Below are 20,567 nucleotides of genomic sequence, written 5' to 3'. Positions count from 1 at the left end.
AGGCAGAACTAAGGCATGTGAAATCATTTCTTCTCTTCTCTGGAATTACCTGGCCACTGTCATCATGAAACAGTGGTTCATTTCACCACGTAACAAAAATGAGAACAATATGCACATAGGTTAATATTCTGAAGCATATGGATAAGACTAAGCCACGTCAATGTTAAGTCAGTAAATGTAAAACACCAAGGAAAGTTGCCTTACTGAAGTCTGGATCTTTATCATCGATGCCAAATATAATGCAAAATAAATAAAAACAAAGAAGAAAAGACAGTAAAGCCTTAGAAAAATACCAAAGCTCCATTATGGAATAGTAGCCCTTTTACAAACCCAGGCATTTGTCCGGTGATTTCCTTCTGCATGTATCTGTTTAAGAGAAAGAAATGGGAAGCAGTTAGAGTTTAAGGTTACAAAAACAAGGCAAGGGGCAGACACATAGAAGTGCCCATGTTGGATGGTGCTTCTGTTGACAATGTTGTTGTCAGAATGTAAAGGGATAACAGAGAAAATCAGCATGAGAACAGCAGTTTTGTCCACAATGCCTTTCTAGAAGAATAGCCTAGGTCTGTGAATAAATGCGCTTTGTGTTTCTGGCTCAGCTCTGCCTTGTCTGCTACCTAATTCAGCCCACATTTTACCTGCTGGCTGCCACCTTTTATACACAGGCGAGGACTATTCCTTGGCAATGCTCAGCTATGTAGCATTACCTCAGGCACCATTACAGTGTCAGTTTAGCTGGTTAGAACAAAACGTTCAATAATCTAAAGGCACAGAGGGGTGGTTTAATCAGGCCATTTGGCTTTGTACAGGAAACCTCTCCCCTGCAAGGCCTGGGGCTGTCCTTCACACTCCCATCCCTCAGGGACAGTGCAGTTATGCTGACACTGTCTGGAGAACCTACTGTGACAAGAGGGTCATTTTAGGGATGTCATCCTGTGGGAAGCCCACATTATTTTCCCACTAGTCAAGTTGTTTGGAGGTTGGTTTGTCTTTGTGTATAATGCTTAGCTGTAGCCCGTGTCCTACAATTTGAACAGCTACTTGAATAATCTATTAGAACATACCTGCTTCAGATGTAGAGGACATTGAAAACCTCTGTAGCAGGTATAAAATCACACGAGGCCCTGAACTGGTTGGGATCCAGTATTTGTAGGAAAGGTCAAAAGGTGACATCCTCTTTTTTTTTTTTTAATGTTCATTTATTTTTGAGAGAGATATAGAGAGCACGTGCAGGGAGGAGCAGAGAGAGAGGGAGGCACAGAATCTGAAGCAGGCTCCAGGCTCTGAGCTGTTAGCACAAAGCCCAATGCAGGGCTGGAACTCAAGAACCATGGGATGATGGCCTGAGCTGGAGTCGGACGCTTAACTGACTGAGCCACCCAGGTGCCCCAAAAGGTAATATTCTTAGTGGCACTCTACAGGTGGCCAAAAAGCCTATACGAGTGTTGCCCTATTTCTCAGTGTCCTTTAGAATAAAAAAGGTTTGCTGCTAACACCCTTTATAGACCCTTAGTTAGGTTTAAAACTTGGTATTATATTGATATCTCACCCTGACTTTTACACCATCACATGCAGGGACAGGCACACTGGATTGCGTCTTCTTGTCTAGTCTGAAGTATTCGTAGTAGGCACCAATGTTCTTTGCTGCCATGGAGGCATGTGGAATAACTATTTTTCTATAAGAAGTCAATGAGAAATTTCAATTGTTTATGTGGCATATTTATATACTATATTTTGTAAGAGATTATTTTTATAAGCATATTAATCATTTGGATAATTAATTATAAAATTAGAAGCTCATAGAATTATACCTATTTTATTGAAGAAAAACAGGGGTTCCGGTATATTTGAACTTAACTACGATGGCAATCGAACGCAGGCAGATAAGAGTCTGTTATTTTAAACCAGATTTCATTGAATAAACACCATCTAATCTTAGAACAAAGCTACTAATGCTAGTGGATAAAAATGTAAAATATATAGAGATAAATTGGGCTATGAATTATTATTCTTTTTTTTAATCACAGAACATTGAATATAGACTATCTAGCATATTGTAATACTTTAATATGGAAGACCATAGAGCCTACAAATACTGAAATATATATAACAACTATTTTTTAAATGCAGAGTTGAGGGGCACCTGGGTGGCTCAGTTGGTTGAGCATCCAACTTTAGCTTAGGTCATTTTGGTTAACTCTCAAGGTTTCTGAGTTTCAGCCCTGCATGGGCTCACTGCTGTCAGCTCAGAGCCCGCTTCAGATCCTCTCTCTCTCTCCCTATCTTTTTGACCCTCCCCCACTCCTCTCTCTCTCTCTCTCTCTCTCTCTCTCTCTCTCAAATAAATAAAACATCAAAAAAATAATAAATGCACAGTTGAGTTGAAAAATATGTTAATGAAATCAACGGGGGCCAAAACTGCAATAAGAGTCTGGGGGAGGTGGAAAAAGGATCGTTAATGTCAGTAACCTAGAATTAGAGTTGTTATCACAGAAGCATACAAAGGAGTGAGGCCTTGGGCAAGCAGCATAAATTAGATCTAAGATCCACAAAAATGCTAAGGTAACTAAGAGTTACTTCTGCAGAAAGTTGTGGAGTAGGGAAGGGAAAAAGAAGATGGCCTGCAGCAGAAGGAAATTTGTCTCTCTTGGATTTGTCCTGCTATCATTCAGACCTACCCTCAGACCTGCTCTCATTCAGGACTTTATTGGTGAAATATCTTTGTGGTTAGACTAAGAATAGCAAGAGAGAAAACTTTGGAAAAGTTCTGAATTTGTTTCTGTCCCATGTCAAAATTCATTTATTCATCAACTCTCAACTTCTATCATTACACTTTTTCAGGTTCAGGTTTATGAAATAAGAAAATGCATGAAAATCCACCTTGAGCAAATCAACAGAAACAGTCACCATGTTATCATGTAACTTTAGTTTAACAGAACATTCGTGTAGAGACTTTAAAATAAGACCTGTCAGCTTTGACAAAAGTCCAATGAGTATTTTAAAATTAAAAAATACAGTCTTTGAAATTAAACACTCAGTACGTAAATCAAAGAGGAGATTAGACACAGTTGAAGATTTAGTAAACACTGAAGAATTCATCCAGAAAACACAGAGAGATAAAACTGGGAATCTATAAAAGGTAGATTATAAGTCATAGAAAACAGAATGACAAATTCCAATAAAATTCCACCAGAAACTCAAGAGAAGAAAATAGAAAATAAGGAAGAGGTAATATTTACAGAGTTATATTTCAGAATTCATGAGATACCTGACTTCAGGATGACTGACCCCAATCGAGGTAGAGACACTTGGACACACAGTGATGACACTGGAGGACACTAAAAACAAAACAAAAAAAGTTTGTAAATTCAACATGCAGGAAAAAAAAATATGGATTATCTATAGGAGAACACAACGAGATGGGTAGCAAATCTTTTACTACAGCCAGTAAAAGCCAGAGACAACAGAATAATATATTCAAATGACATATACGCAAAGACTTAAAACAGGTGTGTGAGTTAGCCATGTGAATTTCAGACAGGAGTGTTGGGAGAACATTTTTGGCCAAGGTAATGGGGCTACAAAGTCTAGAAGACAAGGATATGGCTTGTTTGCTCAAGGAAAAGACCAGGATGGCCAGAGTATACAGAGAAAAGAGAACAGAAGAATCAGGTGAAATCAAAGAAGAAACAGGATCAGGTTGTGTGGAGCCCTATAGGCTAAGTAAGAACTTCTTCTTCACTTTTAGTGAAGTGAGTCATTGCAAAGTTCTGAGTGGAGAAGCAACATGATTTGATTCACCCTTTAAATTGACTACAGTGAGAGTTTTGAAAACAGTCTATTAGAAAACAAGTGTACTAGAGTGCTTGGGTGGCTAGATCGGTTAAGCATCTGACTCTTTGTTTTGGCTCAGATCATGATCTCACAGTTTGTAAGATGCAACAATGCATGGGGTTCTGAGCTGACAGTGCAGAGCCTGATTGGGATTCTCTCTCTCTCTCTCTCTCTCTCTCTCTCTCTCTCTTTTTCTCTCTCAAAATAAATAAACTTAAAAAAAAAAAGAGTACAATTAGGGAGACCAACTAAGAGGCTGTTGGAGTAATCCAGGCTTGGACTTTGATATTGGAATCGTGGAAGTGGTAAAAACCATTCTGATTCTGGGGCCATTTTGAAGATGGAGTCAACAGGTTGTCCTGATTGATTAGATGCAGTGTGTGACAAAGAGAAGAATCAAAAATGATTCAATGATTTGGGGATTGAGAAGCTTGAAATATAAAATTGGCTTCAACTGTGATGAAGAGGCTGTAAGTGAAGCTCATTTGGAGAGAGAGTACTAGTTGGGTTGTTATGTTTGATAAAATAATGCTTATATATAGAATGAAGTTTCTAGAAATAAGATACTTCACCAGTTTTTTTCTATCACTTGACCCTGACCTCACCTCTATAAACCCCTGCTTCATGAAGCTCTTTTCTTTTTTTTAATGTTTATTTGATTTTGAGAGAGAGAGAGACATAGACAGAGACAGAGATAGAGCATGAGCTGGAGAGGGGCAGAGAGAGAGGGAGACACAGAATCAGAAGCAGGCTCCAGGCTCTGAGCTGTCAGCACACACAGCCTGATGTGGGGCTAGAACTCATGAACCGTGAGATCATGACCTGAGCCAAAGTCAGACACTCAACTGACTAAGCCACCCAGGCACCCTTGAACTCTTTTCAGTTGCCTTGTCTTATATTTCTGTTTTCTTTTACAACTAGGGATAATATAATTACGAAATGAAATATTGAGTAATGTAATACAAACTCTTCCACCTGCTTGGGTCCCGAATGCCAAAATCTTTTAAAGTATGTATGTTGGCATAAATGAATTTTAAGAACTAAAAAGAAGTCACTAGATTTAATTAGGAGTGTGCTACATGCATTTATCTTAACATAATTTCAAATAATGAAAATAATATATGCTATATTAATAGAAATTTCATAAATAGTAAATGACCTGAAGTTTCCCATGGTTAATTCACATCCCATGATCTACTACCATAAGAACAATTAGGGATAAATCCTATGTATTTGGGATGTTTTCTTTACTTTGTTTTGTTTCTTTCATAGGCTGAAAGTCAATAATGGCGTATCCTGCCAGAGTCTAGGAATGTTCTAGGTTACATTCCCCTAAAAAGAGAAGAGGCTAATGGACAAAGACTGTGTCCAAAATTATAATGAACTGACAAAGAGAGATTTTCATAACAGGAAACTTTGGGTGTTTGGGGAAAAAATGGATGTGAAAATGTGGAATTTGTCAATTAACTCTGCAAAGATGAGACACAAAACAGGCTTAACGCTGATGGATGTGTAGACTCTCCCAAGGAATAAAGTAAAACTTCTATCTTCTTTTTCAAAATTTCACCTGTGAATTCATACACATCTTCTGAGTCTCATCTTCCTGTTCCTTGTGTGTGGGACCACGTACGATGGGGAAGGACAGTGCCCTGCAATAGCACAGTTACACAAAACAGATCCAGCTCCAGCATTCATACCTACTCAAGCAGTGCCCCTAACAGGTGTCATGCTGGATAACACACTTGCTTTCCAAAACTCAGAATAAATTAGAGAGAAAGAAATAAAAGCCATACTTTTTAGAACTATGTTTATATTGAAATTTAAACACCCCAGTGAAAGGGATTTACATAAAAGAATATGACCTACATGATACAGTGTACATGAGTGAAAATTGCTTCTCAGTTCTTCATAAAATTTTAGCTTGACTGGCAGGTACAACGTAAAAACAATCTGCATGTTCTGCTTTCATTTACATTTTCACTCTCCCATGTCACATTGGATTATAATTTTTTTTTAGTGTTTTATCACAGCAATAATCACTTCAAAGCATATTAGTGCTGTGTCCTTATATGATATAAACAAATATGTGCCAGAACACTGAATTCTTGCTTTAACCCTTGGTCTAACATGCCTTAACATAATGATATTTTTCCTCATTAATGTGAAAAATGTAAAATACTGGTTTTGCACACCACACACACACACACACACACACACACACACCCCATGTCATATCACATAGTGACAGCTATTCACATAGATAAAGTCAACGAAATTAACATGTTTGATTCTCTAAGGATTAGGAACTAGTGTCTTTACTTAACAGTATACATTTAGTTCTAGGGGTGCTTGGGTGGCTCGGTGGGTTAAGCATCTGATTTTCGCTAAGGTCACGATCTCACAGTTCGTGAGTTTGAGCCCCTCGTCAGGCTGTGTGATGACAGCTGAAAGCCTGGAGCCTGATTCAGATTCTGTGTCTCCGTCTCTCTCTGCCCCTCCCTCACTGACGTTCTGTCTGTATCAAAAGTAAATAAACATTAAGTGTATATATATATATATATATATGCACACACATATATATTTGGTTCTAATATGTGAGCTCATAAACATTTACTAAGTGCCTAATACACACTGGACAAGAACTAAACAGAGAAAAAAGAAAATGGGTAGGTTTCTTACAGTACACTTGGAAAGACAATACATAAATCATAAATGGGAAATTTCCATATAGTATGCCTAAGTGTTAAAATAGGTATAGGCAGAATGCAATAGAAGGCCAGAGAGGAGGTCTGCTTAGCTAAACCAGAAACTACAACGTTAGTTTCCTGAAAGAGATGATTTGATGTTTTTTGCCCAATTGTCACAAAAAATATACCTAAGATGCTTTGGAACCCCAAAATGTAACACTATCTATGCTAGAATGAAATTTTCCAGTTAATAAAATTTGAACAATTTATTAAGCATGATTCTTTTTTTTTTTTTTTTAATTTTTTTTTCAACGTTTATTTATTTTTGGGACAGAGAGAGACAGAGCATGAACGGGGGAGGGGCAGAGAGAGAGGGAGACACAGAATCGGAAACAGGCTCCAGACTCTGAGCCATCAGCCCAGAGCCCGACGCGGGGCTCGAACTCCCGGACCGCGAGATCGTGACCTGGCTGAAGTCGGACGCTTAACCGACTGCGCCACCCAGGCGCCCCAAGCATGATTCTTTATCAAAATTTTACCTTTCTTGAACACAATAAACTTAGAATTAATATGTGTATTATTTTCAAGGATTTATAACATAAACTGTTTTACCTTTGTATTATTTTAGCAATGAGATAATTTTTTTATGGATGATAAGTGGGTATGGTAATTCATGGAATGTCTTGATATTACAACTGGGTACTTCAACAAAGGATTCCTGTAAGGAACTACTGGAAAAAATAAGGTGAGAAAAATGGTAAGCCCTACACTTGGGCAGTCAACATGAGGGTGGAGCTTGACAGAAGTAGTCTTTGTATTTACATGGTCAAGTTGGCAGGATGTGGGAGTGTGAGATGCAGGACTCTGGGGTGGCTCCTATGATTCTGACATGGTGAGCGAGGTGTGCGGAAGTGAGGAATGCAGGGGGAAGAGTGGTTTGGGGCATGGCAAAGTGAAAGTGAAGGTGGGCTATCCAAATGACATTATGACCAAAAGTAAATAATAATAATATTCTTATGACCTAAAGCTCAGAAAAAATCAGAGCTCGAGAAATAAAGTTATCTACATGCAGATAGACAATAATTAAAGTGAAGAGGGAAATGAAATCATCTATAGGGAATAGAAAGAAGCAATGCTAAAAGCCAAGGTGGGAACCGAAAGTATTAACAATATTTAAAGAGCAAGTAGAAGGGAGAGTATGGACATTCGCAACGGGAGTGGGGGGAACGAGAGGAAAATACTACAGAGACATGTGGAAAACCTGGAGAGAATACTGCCATGGGAGTCAAATGAATAGATAGTTTTTAGAAGAAAATCAGCACTCTCCACTGCGGCAGAGATATCCAGCAACGTTAAAGACCAAAAAAGGACTATAAACTTTCATTTCCAGGGATTGAAACCTGGGGAATTCAGGCCAGACTCCTGCTGCAGAGAACTCAAAAATAAAAATAAAATAAAAAACTGGACTAAACGTAACAAAATGAAGTCATCGGAAATTTGACAGTATAGTGAAGATACAGAGGGTAAATAGTTAATTTTATTCACTAATTTTGCTTACTTTCAGCAAACTGTGAACAAACAGATACAAATAACCGGATTTTTTAAGTAGAAGAATTACCACCATCTGAAGAAGCATGAGAGAATTCGGGAATCGAAGAAAACTTACACTGATAATTTGCCATGAAAATTCTGAAATACTGGCACATTTCAGTGTCCTTCTTAGGTATTTTCCATTCTTTGTTTCTCTGAAAATAACTGTGGGTGGCCTAGCTCTCACACATTACAGCTGGTTTTTGAGAAACTGTCTTTAAATCTAAAAATCTCAAAGAGGAAGCTTCAGAAAAAAAAAATCTTCTCGGGGAAGGAAAAATCCCATTGTTTATCATCAATGATGGTTGTAGACAACATCAACTCTTGAAATTGTTTCCACACGTTTTGCCCCTCTTTGTTGTTTTTCTGTATCAGAAGAATTACCTTTCCAAGGGGACTGTTTAAAGATGAAGGCCAGAACCAAAATAGAAAAAGGTGTGGAAAAGTCAGCTCGGAGTGTAACATAGTGAATAAACTCCAACTCTGGATAAACAGAAAGGTGTTATTGTCCCGATGGATTTTTGAATGTGAGATTCAGTCTTTTTAAAGAATGTTATTTTGTTGCCTTAACTAATGTTTTTCCAGACGCCTTAATGCTTCTCCAATTTAGTTTGTTTTACAACAAATGGAATTTTAGCTGAGGAGCAATGAATTTTAATATCCTTAAAAAGTAGCATTTTTTAGAATAAGGAGCTGGTGATGCCATAATTCCCCTCCAATGGCTGGTGCTAATGTAGGTAAAACATGAATTTACATAAGAAACAAATTACATGAATGCAGAAAGAAATCAGTTTAACATTAAAAAAAAAAACAAACCTTTACTTTTGGGAGGGTACGCAAAGATTTGAGGGAGTACAGATATTTATCTAAGTTTTAATCATATTAAATATTAATAATAGGAAATAAAAAGCAGAGGGGGAAAAGATGTCTATAAAATCTCATTGATTATTCAGAAACGTTTTAACCAGAGTAATTAATTTACAGTTTTGTACACATAGTATGAAATGGTATACAATTAAATGAATAGATAAGGACTTCTCAACATGTGCATTTTTTTTACTCCAGTTCATCGCTACCTATACCTTTAATTACCATTTAATTGCCAATACCTCTCACGCCTACATTCTTCATTCTCCACCTCTCCCTTGGCTATTTAACACTTCCACCTGCCTGTCTCAAAGGTACTTCAGATTTCATCTAATGTCAAACTCCTGATCCTTCTGCATAAACTGACTCTTGTTTAGAAGCTCCCATTTCCATGAATGGCACAACCATTTGGTCTAGTTTAGCAAGATAGATAGAAGTCTGGGGTCCTCTTAGACAACCTGCTTCCTTTTTCTATTATTATGAGGTATTAAAATTATATGCATCTTATTTCAAAAGCTATTACTGCTCTGCATTTTGTTTTGGATATACCCAAATAATCATTAATAAAATTCTATTTCAATAGTTTTGCTGCTTGCTGCCAAGCAAAACTTTCACATCCTTAATTTCTCTCTCTGTCTCCATCTCTTCCTTCCTCCCTCCTTCCTTCTTTCCCTCCATTTTCTTTTCTTTCCTCTCTCTTTCTTCTTTTTTTAATCTTGGTGGTGGCTGGAATCTTTTTAGTTGTTACATTTTATGCACCTATTCATTAATTTATACACTCATTCAATACGTATGTATTATGCACCTACTTTGTTGATTGCATTATGCTGGGGAATTCATGTCTCAACATAAATTACAACAATTCCCCAGCATAATTAATTTTCAACAATTGTTTGAGGCTTTATTTTAAAATGATGATTGGACTGCCTTTCCAACAATGTGGATTCATTCATTCGACAACCATAACAATAACAATCACGTGACCAAACCTGTGTTGGGACTAGAATGCAAAGATGAATACAACACGATGTATACTTACACTATAGTACAGAGACACAAAACAATAAAAAATAAAGAAACTTGGATGCTAACTATACTGTGATGAAAAGGACAATGCAAATAAGAGTCATAAATTCCCTGGAGAGTGTCTGGAAACACTTGGCGGTAAAAAATGTTTTTCTCCTGAGGACTTGCATAGTTATTCAGAAGATTTTTCCCTCTCCGGAATACAATCACAATACTCTTCTTTTCACAACTAACTGAACATTCTATTTTTAACCTAGTAACTTAGTATAGGTATATAGTGTTGTTGGAAGTCCCTTTTACATTACTTGGTGACTCAGTTGAAGGAAATGTCCTCACCTGGTCAGTGTGAGTGGTATGGTGGGTGAGAAAATGGCTGCTAAATTTAACCTGTTGTGAACTTTTTCTATGACTGTTACTACCATTAGTAGTAGTTCCATTAGTGGTAGTAATATCATTGTTATTATCCAGAATTGGAATTACCCAAGGATAGAATTTAATTTTGTTTTTCTCCTAAGCCACTATATAAATCAGGAAGATAGTTGTCAAGTTATCATGATGGTCAGAAATACGGAAGTCATGTTGGGATAGGGAAAGCATACAAAGAAAGCAAACTAAAAAGGAAAAAAAAACAGAAACCATTGGAAGTGGGTCTGGATGTGAAGCCAATGTTCTACCCATATGAGAGTAGATACAGGTTGTGTAACCCAAGATTAGGAAACTCAAGACCAGTATTGAGAAGGGCAGGGAAATCACTCCAGATCAGAATAATAGATTCAAAAGAAAAGCACAGTTGTTCATCAAAATAGAGGAAACGCCTCAGTGATCTGTTCCCTGACTTTAAAATGGAGGCTCATCACTGTGGAAAAAAAGCCATTCTCCTTCGCGTTAGATCTCAACATATCTTCTCCTGAAACCAAATTAGGTACTTTCACTAGTCACATTACTTCATAAAGTTGTCTGATATACCTGTACAAACAAATTCCCAATTTTTAGATATATAAACAATAAAAATTATATATGACAGACCTAGATATTTGCCTTTAAGTTAGTAATTCAGTATTTTAATTATTCATCATTAGTGTTGATATTTGTGAGTGGTTACACTGGGGGGTAAAATTAAAGATCAACCTATTCCCTTATTTTACTAAAAGTTTAACTTAGATCTAGTGAGGTAAAGTGCCCGGTGGGGCTCACACATGTAGCTAGTGTTAAGACCAGCATTGGGGCACCTGGGTGGCTCATTTAAGCCTCCAACTTTTCATTTTGGCTCAGGTCATGATCTCACGGTTCATGGGTTCAAGCCCCACACTGGGCTCCATGCTGATAGTGAGGAGTTGGCTTGGGAGATTATCTCTCTCCCTCTCTCTCTGCCCCTCACCCGCTCATGCTCTGTCTCTCTCAAAATAAATAAATAAACCTAAAAAAAGAAAAAAAAAAGACCAGGATTAAAACCTCAATATTGTAACTTCTAGTACAGTATGTTTTTTACACGTAAGTGTTTTAAGTGTTTGTGAGCAAAAACATACAATCTACAGCAATATATGAATAACCGTGCTAAAAAGTAATTACAACAATGATTGAAATTAGTTTTAATTAATCTATGTTAAAAAAATAAATAAATGTGTCATTTCATACTTGCATATGCCACAAACCCTAGTGGGAAATACACATGCAAAAACGTTAGCTGTCGTTCAACAATCTTTCGAGAAATTATAATTTTGCTTAAATCCATCTTAAACATTGCTTCAAACCACACATCTGTTTTCTATGGTGAAAAGCCTCCCTGAGAAGTGCCCTAAAATAATAAAAGTAAATAATTTTTCCATGATACAAAAAAAAAAAAAAGACCAAGAGATGATGAAGAAGAAAGATGTTAGGCTTCAATCTGTCAAAGGAAAGCATTGTGTTCTTCAATTACTCTGAATTTGAAGGGAAAAAATGAATAAGTACAGAGGCATTACAAAGGAACCTCATCTCTTACCTCCCTGTCATCTGGGACCTTCATAAGATGTGACCCCCTCAGCTGCCAGCGGCTCCTGGGAAGGCAGACAAAGGGCAAAAAGATCAGCACTGCAGTGCTCCTCCCTGACAGGTGAATGTAAGTGGCACTTCTAATGCTGTTACTAATTTATTAAGTATTCCAAAGTTAGAATTTAATCAGAATATTTTTGTCACGTTATCCATCACTAACTTAGAAGAGATGGAATTTTCTTAAACAGCCGCACGGTGTAGCGCCTTAGGCAGGCTCTTAGTCTTTTTGGTTTGTCACAATGGACTAGTTCCATTTTAATGATTTAGTTAATTGTGTGACAAGCTATGAAAAATGGGAGTGACCCAATGCCTAGTCCAAAGAATATGCCAAGGTCTAGCGGCTAAGTTACTGAGAACCACTCTCGTTTACAAGTGAAAAAGAAAAGGAAAGTTTCTGCTTTTCCCTTTTCACTTTATAAATTTCAGATTTCATTTGTTAAGCCAGAGTCAAGTTAGAAAATAGCAGTTCATTTATATAGAGACAAGATGAACATAAAAAAGTCACATTAGCAGTTTAAATGATCAAGTTAAATAAGACACAATTTAGGTGAACAGATAATTAAGTGTTGAAAATGTAATGATCCATTTGACAGTGGGAGAATAGTAGATGCCGAGAATTCCAAATACAACCTCCCTATCTAGAAATCACACTTAGTATTCCTTACAAGAGAATATTTGCATCTGATCGTACTGTGTTAGCTTAAGATTCAACCTATCACTTAATTAAGATATACTAACATTTTATAACGTATATGCTTTAAAATCACAGTAGAGGGGCGCCTGGGTGGCGCAGTCGGTTAAGCGTCCGACTTCAGCCAGGTCACGATCTCACGGTCCGTGAGTTCGAGCCCCGCGTCAGGCTCTGGGCTGATGGCTCAGAGCCTGCAGCCTGTTTCCGATTCTGTGTCTCCCTCTCTCTCTGCCCCTCCCCCGTTCATGCTCTGTCTCTCTCTGTCCCAAAAATAAATTTAAAAAGTTGAAAAAAATTTTTTTTAAATCACGGTAGAGTCAGGGACAAGGATTTTTTATAAAAATCATGCATCATAAAAGCATCAATATAAGTCATGTGTCATAGAAACATATTTACTCTGCTTTGATTTTGCATAAGAATTTTATTGCTACAAACTTAGACTGTCCTGCTAATTCCTTTTTTCAAAGCATTAAAATTTTTCACTCCATGTTGGCAGGAAAGTAGCAAACAAAAAGAAATGACTCTAGAAATGACTCAAAACCCAATTAATCACATCTTCACATTCAAATCAAAATATCATCCTAATATATATGGCATTTTGAAAATAAGATGTTCTGGGGCACATGGTTGGCTCAGTCAGTTAATCGTCTGACTTCAGCTCAGGTCATGATCTTGCAGTTTGTGAGTTCAAGCCCCGCGTCAGGCTCTGTGTTGACAGCTCAGAGCCTGGAGCCTTCGGATTCTGTCTCCCTCTCTCTCTCTCTGCCTCTCCACTGCTCACACTCTGTCTCTCTCTCTCTCAAAAATAAATAAACATTAAAAAAGAAAAAGAAAATAAGATGTTCTGTAGAGTCAGAAGATCTAGATTCAAATAATTAATTGAAGCAGCTTGTGGGCTCTCCCTGAGCTGTGGTTTCTGTATCTGTCAAGTTGGACTAATATTACTTACCTTATGTGGTTACTGGGAAGGGAAAATGTTAATTTATGTAAAAGCAACAATAGAGGTCTATATTAATAAGGCAAGGTCTATATTATACTGGCAAGGATCAGGAAGTTAAACAGGCTAAAGGCATCCTCTCTGGCATATCAAAGGAGAACACCAGGCAACGACCTCACAAATATTGTACTACAATCCATTCCAGGTAGGTATTCTAAACTATGGCATGACCATCTAATGATTCATTGAAGATAATATTGCACCATTCAGAAAAAATATATATATATGTATACATATACATATATATATATTTATATATATATATATATATATATATATATATATGCCATCCATCCTACAGAAACCTCAAACTCTTACATATTTTAAATAAAAACAAAGTATGAGATACACTATTAAACTGGCAGGTAAATGGATTGGGTGAAGTATCACATTTTTGGCTTCTCTATTTTATGGTTAGACAGTCTATGCTCCTAGCAGTTTATCACCATGCTCTAAAGACTTTTAAGTGGAGTAGATGTGCATTGAAATTCAATGCTGAAACATAGACAGTGACCTGGTCACAAAAACCAAACGCATAGCAATTCTATGACAGCCAACACATCATCAGTTTACAGTGTATGCTATGCTTATAGATTGCAGTGTTGTCTAAAAGGCCTAAAAAAAAAAAAATAAAAAAAAAAATAGAACTCTGGACAAGAGACATAGATACGAATATTCTTTAACCAAATGATCCATATAAAAAGGAGAGTGGGTGATAATACCCATTTATAGTTTCCTTTTTTTAATAATTGGAGTAGTTTTTCAATTTATCAAATTTCATACGCAAAATTTTTCCCTTAAAGAAAGCATAAAAATCACTAAAAGACAAGGTTTCCATTGTTTGATTTTAAGCAATGTGATTAGACTAAAAAATGTTTGAAGCTGTATTGCAAAATGAATATCCTCTAAAAAACAGATGTGTATAACATTATTTTTATTTTTACAGTTTATGTGGTACTTCTCCTAGAATGAATTTATACATAATAAATTAATTCTTTAGAATATCTACATCTGCATGCAGAATCAGATTTTCTGAGTGCCTACAAAGTCTCCAGCTCCATTGTTAAAACTATATTGAAACTTAACTAATTACTCTTAATATTTAAGCATTCTACTTTTAATCTATTTACAGCTGACTTCCCTTCCAAATTAATTCAAATGACCAAATGTGATCCATTACTTATTATCAATCAATCAACCTACTATGTATCCGGAACCTTCCAGATGTGCTTGTTTATGCCTCATTTATACCTACTGACCAGGAATCATGTGTTTATGTACCAACTGGAGCATTAGTATATAATTATTAATGATACCTCTGATTACTACTATTAAGCCCTAATATCTACTGAGGATTCCAGTCACTTTTAATGGTAAATTCATGAAATTTAGAGAAAGAAGTTTCTCTGTAGATGATTTGGTTTTTCAAATTTGTTTATTTTTTAGGTGAAACCATTAAGCTGTTGGAAAAAAACATTTCTTGCAGCATTTCTTTCTGGGAATCATATCTAAACCGTTCCCATGTGTTACACAAGTGATCTGTGTTCATCGCTTCAATGAGAGATCAGAGTAGGTAACCTCCAAGACCTTCCCCGTTTAAAATATTTGACACTCAGCCCGGGAATAAACACCGAAGATCCATGGAACAGAAACTCTTCCTCAAACTCTAAAGGCTGAGACTCCTGCTTCGTCTCTCTCTCCTCTTCCCCACCCTTGTTATTAGAAACAAACAAACGTTGTTTGTTATTACGAACAAAAAACACCTAGCAATATTTTTGCACTTGGTATCCCAGATGACAGGGTGAATTGTTTGGTAAGGGAATGGCTATAAGAGAAAAGGGGAAGAAATTACATAAGGCCATCTGTTTCTTTTCCCTCAGTGACATAGCATCAGAGGAAGAAGTGGTAAAGGATACTGTCTATATCGTATTTCACCCTTCTTGCATTTGAGTTTGCTTCACTATGCCTGCGCATAATGTCCCAAATTCTCAGCCTCACAAAACAATGTTTCACAAAAAGAAAATCAAAACAAAAATAATTAGAACTTCCAGAACTTGAAACTTGCTAGTATATGAAATCAGCTATGAAAATTGTGGAAAAAAAACAACATTCTACCACAGAACATAACTTCTAGTTTTTTTCTGTGACGGGAAAAATTCAGAAAATTATCAACAAGAGGGAAATATAAGGACCCTGTGAGTATCACATCTAGCAACTACCCATTTTCCATATTACTATATGCCCCTTAAATACTTTAAGTCCTGAACCCTCTACCTTGAGGCCCTTCTCAATGCACATTTACTTATTGATTTGCATATACAAAATTCCTCTCCTCTCTTTCTTTCATTCTCTCTTTCTCCTTTCAGCCTCTGTCTTCAAAACTACTTAGGGGTGATTCATTTGTGATATCTACCTCTTCTTAACTCAACTCCATGGATGGATGACCTCATCCTGTCCTCACCATAAATAATAATTTCTTCCCTTCTCATGGCTTCAGGATCTGCACTTCTCTTGTGATAATGTGCCAAAGAGGCTGAGTTTTTTCTCTAAAATATTTAGAGAAATATTTAGGCTGGGCATTTCTTTAAAAAATAGAACAGCATTATACCAAGATTTCATGTATATCATAGCCACCATGACCACCAATATACAGCTGTGCATTTCCCTTTATGAAATTTGTCTTTATCTCCTTGATGTTTTAAATATTTACTAGAAAAATTTACACTATCTTCAAAGTGTTTTTGTGGGCATGCATAGGAAGATAGAAGGAGAGTACATACTTTTTTCTAGTTCACAGTGAACGAAGGAAGTGAGAAACTTTGATGGAAAGTGTCAAGTAGTTGGTGGTGAAAATAGTACATAAGGGCCAAATCCTGGGAAACCAAAAGTTAAAAAAAAAACAAGGCAGTGAACTCATAAGATAAAAAACCTAGCCCCAGAACTTCTGCAGCTCACTGCTACCTTTTTGCTTCCACATTCATTTCCCATATTCCACCATAACCCTGAATCAGCCCTTCTCCAAATTCTCCTATTATGCAGTATAAAGATGAGAACTGGGTAGTATTGAATGAAGAATTTCCAAACTCTGTTGCCAGGAAGTCAGCAGAGGAAAATGTTTTTCTGGAATCCCCAGTTGGATTCATCATCCAACTGGTTTGTAATCCTGCAGAAACATCATGAACCATACAGGGTCATCTGTATAGCATCACGCATATAGAACTGTACTTTAGTTACATGTGCATGAAGGCATATTTAGACTGTGCTGAGATCCAAATTCGGTATTTTGTCGCTGGGTTCCAAACAGCCAACATCCAAATGACTTTTGAGAATCCAACTCATTGACAAATTTGGGTTTGTCCATGCCTGTGCTCATTATAAAATTATCAAGAAGACTAATGAGGTAGTATATTTGGAAGGACTTTGACAGCCTACTTAAGAAAGCATTACATAAGAGTGAGGTATTGTAAAGAAGCGATGGAGGAAAATGTGTTGGCTGAGGAAACAATTGGCAATTGGGAGAGGCAACATTTCTTGCAGCTGGACAGAAAATGTTGTGAGGCAATACTGAGCCAGGTGAATGGAAAAAGGATTTAGTTTTACTGGAGGAGGATGACAAGTGCCAGCAACTTGGAAAGAGTGGAAAACAGATTTGACTGTTTGGAAAACATTCTTCGAGAGTACCTGATGACATTTCCAGATTGTCAACTGGACATTCAACCTGAGTTTCCCAGGTGCCAACTCCTTGCCCTTGAAATTGAATAGACATATGTTATTAAGGGATATGCAGGTAGGTACAGATGTTTTTACATGTACCCGTGTATGTGTAATTATTTCTAAAAGCTAAAATAAGATTCGTTATTAAAATATCCAAAAAAAGATGCAGAGTTCAGAGAAAAATGATGCTGAAGAGACCAGTAAACATTATGCTAAATAACACTGAAAATTTTGATTAAGTAATTTAAATTAAATATTCTTACTAATTAAAATTATATTGAATGTTTTTTTTCTTAGAGATTTTTAAGAGTTTAATTTGTTTAAAGCTAGTAACATAAATTGCTAATTGAAGTTTTATCTGCACCTGTGATATCTTACTTTTAATTAATGATGATATATCAACCGCCACAATACTTAGGTATCAAAGAAGAACATGGTCCATGGTCAGTAAGTATAGATGAGAACGTTTTCTCAGGAAATATAAAACACAAACAAATGTGGGCTTTTGGGTGAAAATGGAACAAGTAGATATATGTTTGTTAATTTAATTTAACAAATTTAATTTAATTTAATTTAATTTGTGTTTATATTAAATAATATTACTCTCAGAATTTTTAAGAATTCCACTTTATATCATCATATCAAAAATCTTTTCAGTTTCAATATTTAAGGAAGGCATGGGAGGGGAAACATTCCTCCTTGTGCCCACTATGTGGCTCCCATAAAACTTGTAGTACTAACATGCAGAGTAGCCCAGCGGCCTTCCTAAAATTGCCTTTGGATAGGAATAGCCTTCATTTCTGTCCTGTACTGGACAATCTCCCTTGAGTCCACATCATTCTCTGATTTCATTGTTCCCCTTGGATTTTGTTTTGTAACCTCCTGGAAAAGGACATGTTAAGAATTTGCAGGCATGAAATATCTTTCTGCCATCACTCTTGTTTCATCTTTTGGCATAATATAGAATTTTAAGTGAGAAGTTGTTTTATTCAATAACTTGAAAGCATAATTCCATTTTCTTTCTGATATCAGTATTATATCTCATATATCTAATGCTATTCTGATTCCCAAATCTTTGCCGCTCCACTTCTTCTCATCCCTAGAAAATATTGCCATCTTTCCTATATTCCTGGAATTTTGAATTTTAATGATGTAAGGTATTTTAATGGGGCTCTTAAAATTCTACTATGTTGATTAAAATGCGCTGTTACCTTTCGATGTAGAAACTCATGCCCCAACAACAGAGATGATATCCATATATTATTTCTTTGATAATTTCTCCCCCTTGGTTTTCTCTTTTCTCTATGACTGGAATTTCCCTATTAAAATTTATATTTCCTGGACAGTTTCTTTATTGTCCTTATCTTTAAACTTCTGGATTTTTTTGTCTCTTTTTTGGTTTTTTTTTTTGTTGTTGATGATGATGCTTTTTATTTTATTATTTTTTTTTTAATTTTTTTTTCAACGTTTATTTATTTTTGGGACAGAGAGAGACAGAGCATGAACAGGGGAGGGGCAGAGAGAGAGGGAGACACAGAATCGGAAACTGGCTCCAGGCTCTGAGCCATCAGCCCAGAGCCTGACACGGGGCTCGAACTCCCGGACTGCGAGATCGTGACCTGGCTGAAGTCGGACGCTTAACCGACTGCGCCACCCAGGCGCCCCGATGATGATGCTTTTTATATATAAGTTTAGGTAATTTTTCCTCAGCATTATTTTTCTTCTATGCCTTCTTTAAATATGTTTTATATATAGATATAGATATTTTAGATATGTATATACATGTTATATATCTATGTTAGATATGTATATATGCAAGATAGATATGTATATATTTCATATATGTACTTATGTTCTTAATTTTTTTAATGTTTATTTTATTTTTGAGACAGAGAGAGACAGAACATGAGTGGGGGAGGGGGAGAGAGAGGGGGAGACACAGAATCCGAAGCAGGCTCCAGGCTCTGAGCTGTCAGCACACAGCCCGATGCAAGGCTTAAACTCGTCAACCGCTGAGACCGTGACCTGAGACGAAGTCATATGCTCAACTGACTGAGCCACCCAGGCACCTCACTTATGTTCTTAGATAAGTGTGTATGTATGAATTCTTTGTTGGTCTATGAGTGTCCCTTTTTTTATGGTTTCAACGCTCTTATTTCATGAATGTAATAACATGGTAATAGTGACCTAAATCGATTATGGTTTTAAGAACTTTATGTGTTTTAAATAATTTCATCCTTTTAATTTCATGAGATAGTTTTTTGTTTTGTTTTGTTTTGTTCACTGCCTCTGTGTTATAAAATGCATTTAAAACCTCTTTTCCTTTTTTTTTCTTTTGTTTTTCCATTCCTCAAATCTTCAATGACACTTTGTATGAGGATTAAAAATTTGATTGGAAATACTATGTATGGGGCAGGGCTCATCTACTAGTGAGCCAAGCCAAGAAATAGCTTTTTTTTTTTTTTTACAAGATGCCCCTTGTGGTAAACAGAATTATAGAATGCCCCCGCCCCCGCACCCAGGAGTCTCTACTCTCTGGTGTTACTCCTGTATTTATGTTACATGACATACAAAAAGGATTTTGCAGATAAATTGAGGTAAAAACCCATTACTTTAAAATGGGGAAATTATCTAGGTATATCTAACTTAATCTTATGAGTCCTTTAAAATCAGACCGTTACCCTCCAGTTGGTGGCATAAACAGGAGTCAGACAGATTTGAAGCATGAGGGAGACTTGCTGAGAAGGAACAGATCACGTGGAAAAGAATTGAGTGGCCTCTAGATGCTGAGAGCAGTTTCTAGCTGATAGCCAGAAAGACAAGTAGACTTCAGTCCTACTGTCAATAATGTTGCTATGAACATAAGTGTGCAAATACCTGCTTGAGTCCTTGCTTTCACTTCTTTTGCTATATACCCAAAAGTGGCTCTGAAGGATATTAGGGTAGTTCTATGTTTAATTTGGGGGGTAACCACTGCCTGGTTTTCCACAGAGGCTGCACCATTTTACTAAATTTGTCTTGTTTTAAGCCACTAAGTTGCTGGCAATTTTTTATGCAGGAACAGAAAATTAATACACTACCCTTACCACCAAGGGCTCATATCTACAGGATTTCTTGTTGTTGGGAGGGG

General features: G+C 36.6%; 1 long non-coding RNA gene across 1 annotated transcript in view; it reads right to left on the bottom strand.

Moving 5' to 3' along the window:
• Positions 1 to 287: 287 nt before the first annotated feature.
• Positions 288 to 20,567, bottom strand: part of LOC125166752 (uncharacterized) — a 61,892-nt gene continuing 41,612 nt past the window's right edge. The window contains exons 2-5 of the long non-coding RNA XR_007152525.1: positions 11,986 to 12,040; positions 3,269 to 3,338; positions 1,550 to 1,676; positions 288 to 366 (exon numbers count right to left, since the gene is read on the bottom strand). This is a non-coding gene — a long non-coding RNA (uncharacterized LOC125166752). The remainder of the gene's footprint in view (positions 367 to 1,549; positions 1,677 to 3,268; positions 3,339 to 11,985; positions 12,041 to 20,567) is intronic.

Source organism: Prionailurus viverrinus, chromosome B2 (genome assembly GCF_022837055.1).
Source record: "Prionailurus viverrinus isolate Anna chromosome B2, UM_Priviv_1.0, whole genome shotgun sequence".
In the NCBI taxonomy this organism is placed as follows: domain Eukaryota; kingdom Metazoa; phylum Chordata; class Mammalia; order Carnivora; family Felidae; genus Prionailurus; species Prionailurus viverrinus.
The sequence above is the reverse complement of the archived record's forward strand: the minus strand, read 5'-3'. Positions and strand labels throughout refer to the sequence as shown.